This window comes from Anoplophora glabripennis, unplaced genomic scaffold (assembly GCF_000390285.2).
Source record: "Anoplophora glabripennis isolate ALB-LARVAE unplaced genomic scaffold, Agla_2.0 scaffold307, whole genome shotgun sequence".
NCBI classification, from domain to species: Eukaryota; Metazoa; Arthropoda; class Insecta; order Coleoptera; family Cerambycidae; genus Anoplophora; species Anoplophora glabripennis.
The window spans coordinates 250,678-268,190 of record NW_019416980.1 but is presented as its reverse complement, the minus strand read 5'-3'; positions in this window follow the sequence as shown (position 1 = coordinate 268,190).

Sequence of the window (17,513 nt, the reverse complement as noted above, 5' to 3'; positions counted from 1 at the left end):
ATAAAATATTTCGCAGCCAACAATAAAAGATAATAGCTCAAAGATCCACACAAGGAATAACTACATTCGCACCTTCTCTAGTCTGAATCCATGTAAGTAATAAAATGTAGAATATAATACGAAATAAAACTTTTAGTTGGTTGCAAATGTTATAAATTTGTACAACCACTTGCCATCCTCCTTTTATGTAAATATGTACATAATAACATGTAGAAGATAGAAAATAGAAATATTTTCAGAACAAAAAACCGGTGACCGCAAATTGGAGTTTTTATTATTTTATTACACTTCTCTTTTCGTTTGCAATTATGCGATAGCAAGAGAGTGGGATTGATGTATAGGCCGGATAACTCATTATCGTGCACGTGCACGTGCACCTGACGTAATTTGAATGAATGAAATAATCGTACTATTTTTACTATAAACGTATTTCCTGTAGCGATATCTATATGTATATTGTAGTACTTTGTTAGATGAAACGGGACTTCAATTTCCGTTCTTAATGTAACCTTGATCTTACGATAATAATAATTTTTACCCAAAATTTAATAGCCAACATGAAGGAAATAAAATTAGTGTTCCAAACAAAATTACTGGTTACGTAAAAAAATATACAGTGTGTCCCAGAATATGTGGGCAATATCTCGAATTTATACAGGGGACGTTAAAATAACATGACATGATCGTATACAAATTTTTCCTAGAGGGCCCCCTTACGGAGATACAGTCCCCTAAAGGATGCCCCTGAAAATCGAATTTTTTTAATAACTTTTAAAATACCTATTTTGTATAATTTAAATATTTTTTAATATGATGGGTAAGAGATAAGACTTCTTAAAAATTGACCCATGATAACAATTTGCTTATTTGGTTTGCCAGGGACGGACTAGCTGTAGCACAATAATGCCAATTTTTTTTACACCCTTTACGATAAAGGCACAAAAATAATATTTTTAGATAGCTTAAACTTGAATTAAAAACAGGCACTCTTGTTGATACTGATAAAATGAATTGTTTTCGAGAAAAAACTATTTATGTTTAATATGATTTCTATTCCATAATTTTGTATGTCGGTTCAACTTGAGTTTCTTCTATGTTATGCATTCCATAGCTCCACGAATTATAGATTGTTGAATCCTCCACAATGCTTCAACATTGGTCCTTATTTCGCGACAATGAAAATTAATCCTTTCTAATTTTCCCTAGTGTCGACTGGATTGGCATAAACTAAAGTTTTAAATATCCCCATAAAAAATCTAATGGATTTAAATCTGGTGATCGAGGAGGCCAAGCCACTGGTCCTCCTCTTCCAATCCAACGATTTTTGAAATGCCTGGTCAGACTAACATGGGGTGGTGCCCCATCATGCATGAACCACATACCATGTAGTATTGCCGAAGGTAGGTTGTCTAAGAGTTCGGTCGCTGATGCAGAAACTCGACATTGAAATATTTGAAAAACTTGTTCCCATATTTATTTAGCCATACTTATATACAGATCTTGTGGCCCAGTTTAAGAATGAGTGTGCGGGCAAACGTGGCACAAACACAGCCGCACTCGGCGACCTGACCATAAATTCAGTTGTTGACAAATGGCCTAGCAGTGCAGTGCAGCAATGCGGAATTTAGTGTGATTCAGATAATTTTAATTTATTATGTGCCCTTCTATTAATCATTCATATTACAATTGCGAAAGGGAGAAAAAGAGGAATATTTTGTTTAGTAATATTATTACAACATGGCATTTTGGAAACGTTTTGAAACGGAACAAAACGAAATTTACCATCAATATGATAAAATTGTTTGAGGACATAAATAATTAAAATATGTTGTTAGTTAAATGAACATTATAATAGAAATTTTCTATATATTATACACAAATTATTATAATTTTTTACCTTTGACAGAAAACTTTTTTAGGGACGCCTATGAAACTCATTAAATTTTATTGCTAGGCGTTTTTATACATGTTCAACTTCGAAAAGACTATACTATGCTCATCGATGAGCGAAATATCATGCGATGTCTAAACTTACTTCATTTCAAGAAATTATAATCATAAAAATTTAAATAAATGGAATACATTCGCTTTTTCGTTCACTAAAGTAATTGTTCCATTCTCCATTGTTTTTATGTATTTAGTGCAACTTATTAATTTTTTCTACTTGTTATTAAGCGATTTTTAAATTATAGACGTATTTCCTTTTTTAATTTTATGCAGAAAAAAAATCAGTTTTCTTTTCACATTCCGAACAATGCCACGTCCACCCAATAACAAATCTTCCGTTTCAGCTACAATTGTATTTACACCATCCCTATGCAAACAAATATCATTATCTTGTCCTCCCATGTATGTCAACAAGTTCAATTGTTCGCAGAGATAGACACTGAATTGACCCCATTGTGCAATATCTATAACGTTACACGACCAATGACGTTCGTTATTGTTCGGAAAGACAATAATTACAAGATGTAGCCCGTGGGCAATGCAATATAGCCGGCAAGGGACGCCGAAGTACGTCGTATTTGCAATGGAAATGATAGTTGGGTTTCGGCTTAATTTTCATAAACTGCGGGTTTGCGATAAATATTAGCTTAAAACAAATACTTTCTGTAAATACGCAGTTGGCTTGTGTTCGGCGTTTTATGGCATCCGGCATTGTTTGTGGTTGTGTCCTGTTTGTTGTTTTGTACCAAAATGCATCTCAGTCACTGAATCCTACAATAAACAATCTCTTCTAGGATTTGCAGATATTGTACCTTTTGACTAAATAGGGGTATAGTACATTTTGCTATTTCTAAATGCAGGCATCCCAGCTTACATTGCAGAGTTCAATGGTCTACAAGAATATATATTATTTTAAAGATTCTTTTATAATAACAAGAAAAAAAAAAAATAATAATAATAATATTATACAAAACCAATACACATACAACTTTATACAATAGGTTGGCGCCATTCCGTCAAATACTGCTCTTCTACGTAACCAATCCTTACAAAAATTGGGAATGCAATATGACCAGCCAAAATGAAATAGATACATAATTTGAAGTATAGTAGAAAGGAATACATAAAAATACATAGAAATTAAAGCTTATATAATGAATCTACCAAACATCCAAGTTTTGACTTTGTAGATTAAAGAAAGACTTTGTAAGTGAGAATATCTTTGTAAATTTTACAGGTATTGAAGCGAAATCTCTTTTAAATTGCGAAGATCCACTTTTTCCGAGCCTCAAGAAATAAAATTAACGTCGAATATGATCTTCCACAAGCCGTTTCAGATAGTAATACAGCAAGAAGCGGATACGAATCTGCTCGCATCTAATGATTGTTAGTGAAGGAAACCTCCGCTAAAAATTGCGGGATAAAGGCTATTAAATGCATCCATATCAATATTCAAGGCATATCAAATAAGTTAAGTAAGCTAGAAATTCTTACAAAAGAGCAGAATCCAGGCTTCCTTTTAATAACAGAGTACTGGATGTCCCGAGCACAAACTGATGTAACAACTATTCCTGGATATCTTCTTTTATCACACCATAGCAGGTCATCCACCATCCATGGAGGTTCTCATCTGACTTGATTTGTGAGTGTTCAGGGGTTTGTATTCATTATAAATCAACAAAAATTGCTCTTTTAACTATTTACAGATCCCAAATACCGATTTATTACTGTTCCTAAATGCGTTAAATACGGTACTGTGTATTGTAAGTAAACTTTGTAGTCATACGATTGTGACCAGTGATTTAAATGTTGACAGATTAATTAACTCTAATGCTAAGACATTACTAACTGATTTTTTTAATGATTTTGACTTGCATCATGCTCTACCGCTGGAACCTACTAGAGATTTCAATAATAGTATATCTGCTTGTGACTATGTTGTTACCAATTTTTCCAGTACGACAGGTACTAATTTAGACATTTCTCTCTCAGATCAAAATGTACAAGTATTCACATGGCAGATATATAAACAATTATATATCATTATATAACAGTCAATAGTTACGTATAAAAGAAACTTTTCGGAACAAAATTTAAGAAACTTATATCGCCTACTCTCTTCAACAGACTTAAGTGAACTCTATGTTTTTTATGAAGTCAATCATGCATGGGACATTTTTTGGTAAAACTTGCTTTATTGTCTAGATTTTCCATGCCCATTAATTAAGGTTAAGAATCCATTTAATACTTTCAAGAACAATTGGATTGATTCCTGTATTATTGAGGAGAGTAGAACCCTAAAAAATTTACATTGGCTTGCAAAAAACACTAATGATCAAGCTATAAAAGATTTTACACTAACACTAAAAAAATGTACAAAACAAAATAAATACTGCAACTAATATCTCAAAGGAAGTATGGAATATAGTCAACTATAATACAGGTAGGGTAAAGCAAACTGCTAATTGTTCTTCTATACATCTGGAAGGAGAATTAGTGGACGATAAACAAAAGATTGCAGATTTGTTTTGTGAATATTCACAATTGCACGCGGGCTGATCGGTAACACATATGGCAGCATTTCGGGTGATTGTACGGTGGGCTCATCGTGTACCTCATCTTTGTATTTTTATGAAATCACCCCAAAGGAAATAGATAAGACATTAAAAAGCATCCCAAACAAAAAGAGCACTGGATTTGACAATATTCCAATCAAAGCAGTTAAATACATCACACGTTTTATTACATATCCGTTGAGCCACATTTTTAATATATCGATCAATTCAGGTACCTTCCCTGAAAAACTAAAACAAGCCATAATATTGCCGCTTCACAAGAAAGGAGACACGGATCTAATTGAAAATTATCGTCCGATAGCGTTATTATCTTGCGCCCTCCAAATTATTTGAAAAAATTGTACATAACAGAATTTTACACTTTATGAACAGTTATGAACTATTATCATCACAGCAGCATGGATTTAGACCTAAATTTTCGGCAAATACTGCATCTTTTTTACACAACAGACAAATTTCAGTAAAATTAGACAACGTTAATTCGTCGGTAAACTCACTTAACCTAGGAGTTCCACAGGGAAGTGTGCTAGCGCCATTACTCTTTATTTTATTTATCAACGATCTAGATGCTTATTTGTCGCACATAGCTAACAAATTGTTAGTAATGTTTGCTGACGATGCTGCCATCTGTGTTAAAGCCGAATCTGTTAGTTTCCTGCAGCAGTGCGTGAATATAATTCTCATACATTTTCACGCTTGGTATGCATCGAATAAACTTATTATGAACGCAAGTAAAACTAAGTATGTTATATTTCGTAGGGAGCTCGTGTCCTTGACAAACTTCACACTATCAATAAATAATGAAATAATAAACAATGTTACTTGTGCAAAATTTCTGGGACTGCATATAGACAAGGACTTGTCCTGGTCTAAACACATTGAGCATGTTGTAGCAAAACTAAATTCTTCGTATTATGTTATCAGTAACCTTAAGTCTATTGTTGACAGGAAGTATCTACTAAATGTTTACTATGCATTGGTGTACTTGCATATAAAATACTTAATCTTGTATTGGGGTCAATCGAAGGAAATACACAGAGTCTTTATATTACAAAAAAAGAATCTTACGACACATTTTAAAATATCAACCGCTTGAATCACGCAAGCCATTATTCAAAGTAAATAAAATACTAACTGTGTCATCCGTTCTTATTTATGAAGCAGCCGTATTTGTTAAGAAAAATTCAAATTTAGTTCCCTGTCGTACCACAATTCACAATCACAGTACAAGATGTGCAGCTAATATTTTCACTGATAAATTCAGATTATCTCTCTATAAGACAAGTGCGTATTATACATGTAGTACAGTTTATAATAAACTACCTCTAACAATAAGAAATCTAACCAGTGTCTCTAAACTCAAAAAAGAACTTTTAGAATTTCTTTACGAAAGGAAAGGAGCACAGAATAAACATACAATTGTTCCTAAAATTGTGATCAAGTTGTGTGAAGATTTGACATTTATATTGTCATTATTTTTACAATCGTGAAATTATTACTAACAAATTTTTCAATGTTTGATAATTTTTTTTTTCTGTCGTGATTTTGGGAACAATTATTGTGTGAATCAACAGTAGTTGTAGACAGACGCAGAGCTACAGGTAAAGTCAGCGATTGGAAAAAAGTTTTCATCGTATCAATGTGATAAGTCATGTATTAAAAAGTTGATATATATTTGTAGAAAATATATCTGTAAATCAAAAACACTTTTTTATTTATTTAAATTTGCATTTTAAATTTTTCTCTATAGCAACTGTAATTATTGTAATAATAGTAATAATATTATCCTTTGCAAAACTTTACTTTTAAACAAGGCGATCTCTGACGCAATTAATAATAGAAAGTAGAGCTTTGATCTTATGCAGCGTTCCACGAAGGGAACCGATTGAATTGCATTGGAAAAATCCGGATTACTGAATATAAAGTGAATTGGATGACGTTCTGGGGACAGTGAGGAGAAACGGCTGGATTGTTTGTTTTAACAACGCGAAGCACATTGTTTCTTAGAACTTTATTTTCCAATTTGTAAGGAAAAAGAAACTCTATTGCCATCTAACATAATATATAGGACCTTCACAAACAATGATTGCCGATCAGCTCAAATTACTTAAAATTTGTTGACTGTGTACGTGACATGCATGTGATTATTTAACGTTAGGGTAAGCATAAAACTTACTTCCTTTTTTCCCAAAAGTTATTCATATTGTGATCTTTGCAGTATATTTTTCTACTAGTTTAGGTTGATTCTGCCACCGAATCCAGAATACCTATTCATATACATATTAACTTTATACAAAAACAATACTCACCCCAAAGGCCAAAGACTAAAAGAAACTATTGTTGTATCAACGGGGCGAGTTTCTAAGGATGGAGACAAAAGAAAATTATTTTTTAACCAAACTACAAAATGAGATATTTTGTAACGTCAGAAGCTTATCTCTAAACATCTTGAAAATATATGGATATAATAATGGGTTGGGCATTAAGTAATGTTAATTGACACGTCATTCGAAAGAGAACTTATTGCTCTATCAGATTTTTGGTTGCATCGTTAGATTTAATTTTTGTGAATTTTCATTCATTTGCAGTTGATAGCATTAATCACTTTCGGCACTTACTTCTGTTTGTTTTTAATCAAGACAAGGAAACGCTAAAGCCGCTCAAGCTTCACGGGAAATTTGAGCTATATATATGATGATGATGGTTTTTGCGTTTCAAGAAATGAATCATTCTGAACGCCCTATTAATTTGATGAATAGCAATTTACTCGACTCCAAGGCAATCAACAGGGGAATTGACTCAGGAGATGGGATGTGATCACAAAACAGTAGTAAACCACCAGCATTTGACGGTTCAAAGACTCGGCTTGAATCGCACATGCTTTGAGAGAAAACAATAAGAATCAACGCTTTGCAATTGCTGCTCTATCGTCATCGATCAAAACGTGGTCATCATCAGGAACGTTTTCTTCATCGTATTGTCATTGGTGATGAAAAATAGTGTCCGTAGGTGAGTTTGAAACAACGGAAAGAATGGGTAAGCTCCAAAACCCAAGCAACTCCGCGAACTAAGACCAGAACTTCATCCTCGAAATACAATATCATGCGTTTGGTGGGATTGAAAAAGGGATTCTTTATTACTTAACTCTTACCAAACTATCAACGTAGTCCAACAACTGCGGCGACTCCACGTTCAACAAAATAGACCTCATAGGAGATACGTCATTTTCTCCCACCATGACAATGCGTGACCACATATCGCCAATATGATCAAATTTGTCATTCGGGAGTTGAAGGGAAGTTCCGCCTCACCCGCCTTTCCTTCCCGATTTCCCATATTCTGATTTTTACCTCTTCCGTTCTTTGTCAATCTCCTTAGGCGGTGTTTCTTTTAACAACAACAAGAGCTCGGCTGGATGAGTTTTTTGAGATTTCTACAGAAGGGCCAATGAGAAACTTGTTGAAGGAGGTCATAAATAATAATAGAGAATACATCACACATTAGCCTATTGATAATAATTGCAGAAATAAAAATAAAATAATTTAAATTAAAAAAAACAGTCAGTGAGAAAAGATTTAAGTATTTCCTTTTCAAAAAAAAGATGGCAGCACTGATTTGTGCTTATCTAAAAACTATAAAACAATTCAACCCCTTTGTGATATCATATACGATATAAGTCAAAAATTTTGCACCACTATGGGCCAGGAACATGAAAAAGTGGCCAAAATACTAAATGTGCTCCAATTGCTATAAAATGTGGTACTCCGAGGTCTTTGAGGTCGCTGATTTCGAATCCGTACTCAAAATTAAGAAATTCAAATGACGGATACGATATGGCGGAAAAAAATGCTAAAGACGCTCCGATTATGCTGAAATTTGGTACTGAAATGTTTTTTGGGTCGCTAATTTCGAATCCGTACTCAAAATTCACTGCAACTTCTCTACGTTTGGATCGCTTAGACTTTTCATCCAAAGGAACAGGAGGACGACCTGGAGCCGGAGTTGTAGTGGATTTTTTTCTATCATTAACATTTATTTAGTCGGGAATTATAAATTGAGAATCAAGCCAAGAGGGATTTCTTTTCTCGAAGTAATCTATTTTCCTATATGCAGCATCGAATTTATTATTAGGTACGCTTAGATCGTAGAGTAAACAGTGCGTTCCGCAAGCGATCCATTGTATCAGAAGCAATATTTTTTAATAGAAGGATTGAACGGTATTACCAGTTCGGTATTACCAACAATATGTTCCAATATTTCCTTTGTAAACGATGCAATTATGCATATGGCTGTGACTTTTTAGAAACTAGAAAAATGGAAGGAATTATGGAATTTAGAGAATTCTCCTCTCGACTAAAAAAGAGCAGCTCATTTACAAAATCAGTACGTACATGCGGACAGTCGAGTTGCGAAATCGTAACTAATACAAGCGATTTTGAACTTAATTGCGCTTACGTATGGAAAATTACGGTAATTTCAAAATATCTCTAAATGGGTTCAATGTAGACATTATAGTAAAATCTTGACACCTTAAATTTTTTATTAGAAGATGCAGTTGCAGGGAACTGGGAAACGGCAATTTGTACAAAACCAAAAAAAAGGTTAATCTCCGCATATCGTTATTACCTTTTTCGAATTTAAATATCGGTAATACTGATATTACATAGAACATTAACTTCAGAATTCATAAGCTTAATTTTTCAAATGTTCAAAATCTGTGCTTTTTATGAGACGTGAAGTATTGTCAATATCGGAACGCCGATTTAGACACTTATTTTTTCGCAGCGTCTTTTTTTATTATAAATTATATTACTATTATATTATATTACTATAAATTATCAGAAAAAAAAATGAAAATCGTTTTTTTCCGCTCTAAATCCAAATAAGTAGTTGAAATATTTCATATAATAGTGTCTTGAAGGTTTTTTATTCGTAATCAGTGACCCGAAAAAACCCTAAACTAAAAATTTTTCTGAAGTATTGGTCCCCCATATTGGATCAGCCATTGTGAATTTTACAATTTTGACTTCTGATTCGTAATCAGTGACTATAAAAATCAAAAATCGAAATTTAAAAACTTTTTTTTAATTATTGGTCCGCCATATTGGATTGGTCATTTTGAATTTTACAATTCTGACTTCTGATTCGTAACCAACGACCGCGAAAATACTTATATGCCACCTTAAAAAAAAGTTCCATAGATAAATAAAATGTGTGGCGCAAAGAGTTAATCTCTTTCACGCGCCTTATCACGGTTTATTATAAAATTCTTCGAATTATGTGTATATTCGCAAAAATTCGCCGGGGAAGTACACACCCTAAGGAATCCAATGATATATCGCTCCTTTTGGTAAGTAGTGGAGTATAGGGGAATTCTGTTTCCAAAGTATGGTCAAAGCATCGAAATTCACTAATAGTGAGTATAACGTTTCGTCATTTTCTCTGTTTTTCATTTTTGGACTTTGCGCCCTATTGATTTATCGAAGTAAAATGATGGATGAAATGTAATTCCAGACTTTTGATTTGTTGAAATACAACAGTAACAATGTTTAAGTCGTTGCCACATTGAGAGTTACTGGTCAAATTCAATGAAACTTTAAAAATAACTAGTTTAGCTTATCTGGATAACGACAAGACATTTGGTTGAACTCATCTCCGCAGCCGCTTTTTGGTCACTTTTTAGTTTCCTGGCCTATAGTGCACTTGCGAAATGTTAAAAAAATCATTTGAAAAAAGTGTAAGTTTTCGGTACAAAATTTAAATGTTTCTTTTATTTTTACGTTTTTACCAGTGTAACATATTTCTGAAAATTAGAAACCCCATCATACTCTGTTTTACCACTTTTTTGTTTACTAAGAGATAATAATAAGATGTTGCCAATTTTGTAACTCGAAACATTATCGACAAAAAATCTAATATTGAGATAAAATTCAATAGTTTTCAAATTTAAATAAAACGTCTGTCAACTAGATTAATTTGAAAAAATCTAAAATTTAAAAAAAAAATAGGTTCAGAATTAAAAACAAAAATTAAATTTTAGCAAAATAATAATTATTCAATTACATTAGTTTTTTATATTCTGTCTAAATTTACATTTCCAAATGACAAAGAAAATCTATACAGGCTGTTACAAATTCGCTTCTTACTACAAGGATCTCGGAAATGGTAAGAGGTACGAAGTAGCTTAAATGGGGGCAAAGTTGCGTTATCAGGGGACCAACATTATGCCTCTAAAAAATCAAGGCTAAAATGATTAATTTTCGAAATATTTGAAAAGAACCGAAATTTTGGAAAGCCGTTTTTGTTTAATTTCAGCCTTGTTTGAGGTGACATTGAAAAAAGAAGAACATTTTATCATGGCCACTTTTTTCCCCCAATCGAATGGTATAATTAATTTTTGTATGTAACGTTACGTCTCTCCAGGACCATCATCAACTTTATTTTTTTGCCCCCTATAAGCTACGTCGTACCTCTTACCGTTTCCGAGATCCCTATACGAGAAGCAAATTTGTAGCAGCCTGTATATCTTTATTGCGAGTTTGTGTAAATATGATTTATCAACAGCCAGAAATGTGCACCTTTGGTAGTGATACTTCAACTAGTTTAGAAGTTATTTAAGTAAAACCATTATTAACAGACCATTTCAAGCTTCTACATCTTCATAAGGAATCAGAATTGAGCCTTAGTTTATTTGACATTTTATATTGGTTTTTAACTCTATAGAATTCTATAGAAGTTTGACAGTCAAATTAAGGGATACCATTTATAAAAGTATTGGTTACGAATACTGAATACTGTCAAATAAATGTAAGTATTCAATGTACGAATATTGATTACACGGTTGTTGAATACTATTCATAAATACGTTGTACTCGAGTAATACGCAGCTATTTTGGTAAAGTAAGTTTGTAAAGATATTTCTAAATATATGAAAATATAGCATGAAAGAAAAAATTCTCTTCAGAAGACTATAGTAAAAAATCCTCCAGTCTCGGTGCCAGAGAGACTACAAATTCCCTAGCCGAAAGTACAAGTGCAGACACATTATATTTCCTACGTTTTACGAGGCCATAACAGAGGAATGGAATCTCTCAGCCTCGTTTAGATTCATGTGCATTGAGTGCTACTCCTTATTAGTATTTAATTTATCATAAGCAGCTAGATGCTGCGAATGTATAATATTACTCAGGGACACTCGTAAAGGAGTCGCTACTTCACCCCTGAGACTAACTTTATGGCAGCTTTCTAATTTGTTTTCGCTATTAAATATACCACAGCTTGTAAATATTACAAGACAGCAATCAGGCTAACTTCAATGTTGTTCGGTGGTAACTATTCAGTGCTTATTATAATTTATGGGATATTGGATTGCTGCTGTCATAAGACTAAAAAGTATTGTTATAACATCTATAAACCGCAGTGGAGACATCAATCTGTTAAAAATATGTTTACTTTAACCTCTATAAAACTAAGTTTCTATTGCTATCATAATGTTGGACAGCTGATAAGTGACGATAAGGGGTGGAAAGTTTTGAAAAATCAGATATTACAGTTTGAATATACAGAGTGGTTCTGAACTTCTGGTTCTGAACAAAAAAGAAAACAGAACCGATACTGTGAAAATAGTTTTCAAATATTTATTTATATTTGGTCGACTTCAATGCATTTATAAAGGTAATCGAGGTACTTGTGGTAATAAGTAAATCTAGTTTTACAGTAGCTATTTTATTTCAGCGAATTCAGTTATTATACTGTTATTACTGTCATTAATTTTTATTATTCTTAAATCTAATCAGTGGTTGTCAATTAATGTATTAAGAAAGAAAACAATTGTATAGTCTGTCCGAAGTCAGTTGAACATGTATAAAAATGCCTATCAATAAAATTTAGTGAGTTTCGTAGGCATCCCTACAAAAGTTTTTTGCTACAGGTACAAAATTATAATAATTTGTATATAATGTGTAGAAAATTTCTGTTATATGTATGTTCATTTAACCAACAACATATTTTTTGTAATATACAGGGTGGTCCAGATTTTAATAGACAAACTTCGGGAAAGTACTAAACAGCAAAAATTAACATCACTTTACTCTAAGAACACTGGCGAGAAAGCCACCGTTTATGAGATACAGGGCGTTGAAATTAACAAAAATTAAACAATATTTTTAAATATGTGGAAAACCACTTTATCAAATTTATCCAAATTTGGTACACATTTTTTCTCAAATAATTCTTCTAGTTTTGTTTGCATACAGTCCAAATTCAAAAACCAGTAGCGGAGAAACAAGGATATCGTTTCCCTATTTAAAGTAAAACTTCTACGCCACTGAATTAATTGGTAATATGAATATTGAATACATTTTATAACGGTCTGAAACATTCCGGATGAATTATTTTTGTTAAAAAGTGATTAGTTAACGAGTTATGAAACATGAAACATATTATCCAAGTAAATATCTTGCCACCTAGACTAGATTTCGATCTGATTTTAAATTTTTCGGACAATAGCTTCTTCCAGTTAATGGACCTTCGGACCAAAGAACTGGGGCCTACTTTCAAATGGACGAGGCGCCAGCACATTCTGGTCAGGTAGTTCGTGAATGGCTGACAAACAACTGCCAAAACAGGTGGGTTGGTCGGAATCGCCCCATACCTTGGCCACCTAGATCACCTGATCTAAATATTTTAGATTATTTTATTTGGGGGTAACTTAGAAAAAGTCGTTTATGCTGTTCCTATAGCAAATAAAGACCAGCTAGTGCAAAGGCTAAATGAGACATGCACTAATTTGAAGCAAAATCCAGTTTTAATCAAAGCTGCTGTGAATTCTATAACCAAAAGATGCCAAAAATGCATTGAATTTGGAAATGGGCACTTCAAGCAATTGATTCAATTTATTTGTTTTTCATATAACTTTACTTATTCGTTGTTCGCGTTACTTGAAAGTTGAGCCTGACATGTTTGCTATGATCGTGAAAATGTGTGTATCAGATTTGAATAAATTTGATGAAGCGGTTTTCCAGTTATTTAAAATTTACTTTTCGACAAAAATAAAAGACTGTTTTTTCATCCGGAATATTTCAGACCGTTATAAAATGTATTCATGTTACCAATTAATTCAGCAGCGTATAAGTTTTACTTTACATAAGGAAACGAGATCCTTGTTTCTTCGTCACTGGCTTTTGAATTTGGACTGTGTACATACAGAACTAGGAGAAATATTTGAAAAAAAATGTGTACCAAATTAGGAAAAATTTAATGAAGCGGTTTTACAGATATTTAAAAAAAAATGTTTTATTTTTTTAAGATAAACGCCCTGTATCTCTGCGCCTATGTTCATAGAGCAAAGTGATATTAATTTTTTTCCCTAAGTTTGTCTATTAAAATCTGGACCATCCTGTATTGCTGGTAAATTTCCATTTTGTTCCATTTCAAAAGGTCTCCAAAACGCAAATGTTGTAATAATATTAGTAAAAAAATATCCCTTTCATTTCTCCCTTTCGCAATTGCAACACAAATGACTAATAGAAGATGCCTACGTATAATAAATTAAAATTACCCGATTCACACCAAATTCCGCATTGCTGCACTGCTAGGCCATTAGTTGACATCTGTATTTATGACCAGGTCACCCAGAGCGGCTGTGTTTGTGCCGCGTTTGTTCGTACGTTCATTCTTCAACTGGGTGATCAGACCTGTATATGGGTATGGTTAAATAAATATGTGAACAAGTTTTTCAAATATTTCAGTGCCGAGTTGCTTCGTTAGCAACCGAACCTGGTACATACTGCCAACCTCTTGGTTCTTCAATTGAGATCGGAAATACTATACTTGATGTTATAATAACCATTCGAAATTTTGTCTACCAACTAGTAAACAAGTTTTTATGCGTCTGGCGAACAAAAACAAATGTTTCTTCTTCTCGCTGGTCATGAAGTCGTAAATTTATTGGCAGCAATTGTAAACGTTCACGTAAATTAATAGTTTTTGTTCCAGTATGACACATTTTTATTATTTAAAATACGATGGTCGTCGTCAGATATAGATTTGCAACATCGCACTTCCTAGCCTTAGCTAGGAATATTTGACCTACCCTTATTGTTCTCGGGCTAGACTCTGTGGAGACAGACCCTCTATCAGAACCCTTAAATCTGCCCTGATGTTCATTTCAGTTGTAGTGGTTTTAAAGCCACTTCTCAGAGAGTAGTGGCCCTCTGAGGCATTTCGTAGTAGCCCCGGCATCGGCATATCAACCCGAAATACCATCATACTTTAAATATCACAATGGGCCGTGGAAGTCTTTATATTATTACGATACACTTCACTTTTACAAATGTGCTCATAAAAAAAGTCTCCTTCAATCCATCTCCTTGAACTTCGTTCAGGCAATTTCGAACATTTTGTCGAAAATGGCAACGTCCTGAAACCACATGTCGTCTACATTTACACATTCTTGCAATTTAGGTACAAAGAAATGGATTATTATATCGCGATAGCGAATACAATTATCTGTTATTGCCTGACCAGCCATATTTTCAAAGACGAATGGACAGTGACATGTTGGATATGCATTTTTTTCTCAACAATCACTTGTGGATTTTCCGAACCGCAAATGCGACACTTTGTCGATTAACGAAGCTATTAAGATGAAAATGAGACTCATCGCTAAAAATGAGCATCCACTTGTTCCATAATCCATTCAGTAAACTTTTTTTGCTCTGCGTGATCAGCAGGTTTCAGTTCTTGAGTCAATTGTACTTTGTAAGCATGGAAGTGGGAATTCTTGACCACACCGCCGAATTGATGTTCTTGGACTCTCAGCAACACTCTCACGAACTGCTTCGATGTTTTGTGTTGATCGACTTGCTGAAGGACGGCCAGTCTTTAAGATCACTAGTTGTTCAAGTTTCCCTGAATTTTTCAATGAATCCCATCACAGTTTATAAAGTCAAATTTCGACAATATTTTGTACGTAAATTTCGAACTGTAGCTGCCAACCCTTCATTACTTTTAAAATATTGCTCAACAATGAAAAACGCTTTATCCTTTCGCGTAGCGCTCCATCTTTAATAACCCTGAACTCTCAGCTATTACGCTGTCTTTTTTTTTCATTGGCAACACTTTACCGCACAAATGACCCAAAATTCAAATCCTGTATGAATTTTGGGACACCCGATATGTAAATTTCCAATGTGTCAGAAGTTTGCGGTTTGGTGGCGAATTCTGTGAATTTTTTCTTAATACGGAACTGATCAGATATCTATAACATTGTTCACTGCAATGTTAAAAGCTATATATTATTATTATTATATTGTATAAGTATGAAATCAAATTTAGGGCACATAGTTATGAAAATCTTTTGTAATCAACTGAAGAATAACATTTACCACGTGGGTGTGCATAAAGTGCATATTTTTACATATATCATGTAATACCCTATTATTACCTTATCATATTGACATTTATTCTAGGCACCTATTACTTAAAATGTAATTCATGTATTTGTACTTTTCTGCTAAGTATTCGTGAAGTAGGTTGACAGTCAAAAAGTTTTCAAATGCGCAAGTTAATAACCGTGACAAAAATATTAAATTAGGTTCTTTATGGAATATATAAAGCGCAAAATGATCAATATTTACCAATAAAGCGATCTAGCTCAAGAAATTTTATTCTATTCCACAGTTGAACTATTTTATTGTAAATTAGGAAAAGCGCGATATGTGCCTTTATATGACTTCTAAGGGGATATATACAAAGTTTATTGATTTCCAGTTGCATATTATACTTATAACATTTCCTAGCTTTGACAAAGTACTTCGATCTATATTTTAATATAAATAGATCTACAAAGCAGCAGTGCTAAAAATTACACTAAGAAAAATGTACATATATCAGAAAAATAACATTTGTAAATCATTTCATAATAAAAAATAATATGTTTATTTACAACCATATAATGATGATATTTCAAACTGACTGTAAGTTTGAAAGAAACATATTACTGGCTTTGACATATATCCAGATGCAAAGTGACATTTACCAGGGTGGAAAGTGATTACTCTTCACCCAGACAAATGGTTAACTCCAGTAAATGTCAACACTCATTGATAACGAAAATTTGTGTTTCAAAAAATATCTTAGATACTTAACAAATCTTTTTCCAAATTTTCAGCGGCTTCTCTCAGTAGAGGACAAGTAGAAATAATTTCTTCTGAATCGCTCACTGTCTTCAAAAACACTTTTCTGATAACAATCTGTCAAAGAAGCAACTAATTTAAGTTTGTATGTTTGACTCTGACTTTTTGTCAACCATTATTAAAATGTCAACTTGACGTTTTTTTATCGGAAATCTGGTTATCTTACTTTGTTAATTTCTCACGTAATTATTTAATTTTACAAAAACCGTCATTTGCATTTAATAGGTATGGTTGTAAATAAAATTGTATACAAACCTCGGTGAAAAGTTTCATTCTTGTTTCGAGAAATGGTTCCTTTTCTCTCGTCAGGAATGAAACACTTTCCACCTCGGTATGTAATATACTATTATTTTCAACCACATTTGCAATGATGACATCACTGATTTTGTAAAATTCTGGAAGTGACACGTTACTGTCCTCTACTTTCCGTTCCGATTTATTTAAAACAAACACACTGAAAGAAATAGGCTTATTAAACTGTTTATCTAGAATAGTGTATAGTGCATATTAAATCTTTTATACAAATATACAACTTTTATGAAAAAAAAAAAAAAATAATCATCTCCATACTCAATATTCAATGAGTTTAACTGAAAGGTGATTAATACACCTTATGCATTTATGAAATAAAGGTTATAATGAATTACTAATACATTATTATGTGTTATAGACTTTATGTTCCAATTGTATAGTAGGAAAGATTTGTTGTATAAAGACCAGTATCCGAATTTGTATATAACAATTGTATTAACAGAATTATTCGTTCTTATACTGAATATGTTTCCGTTTTTAA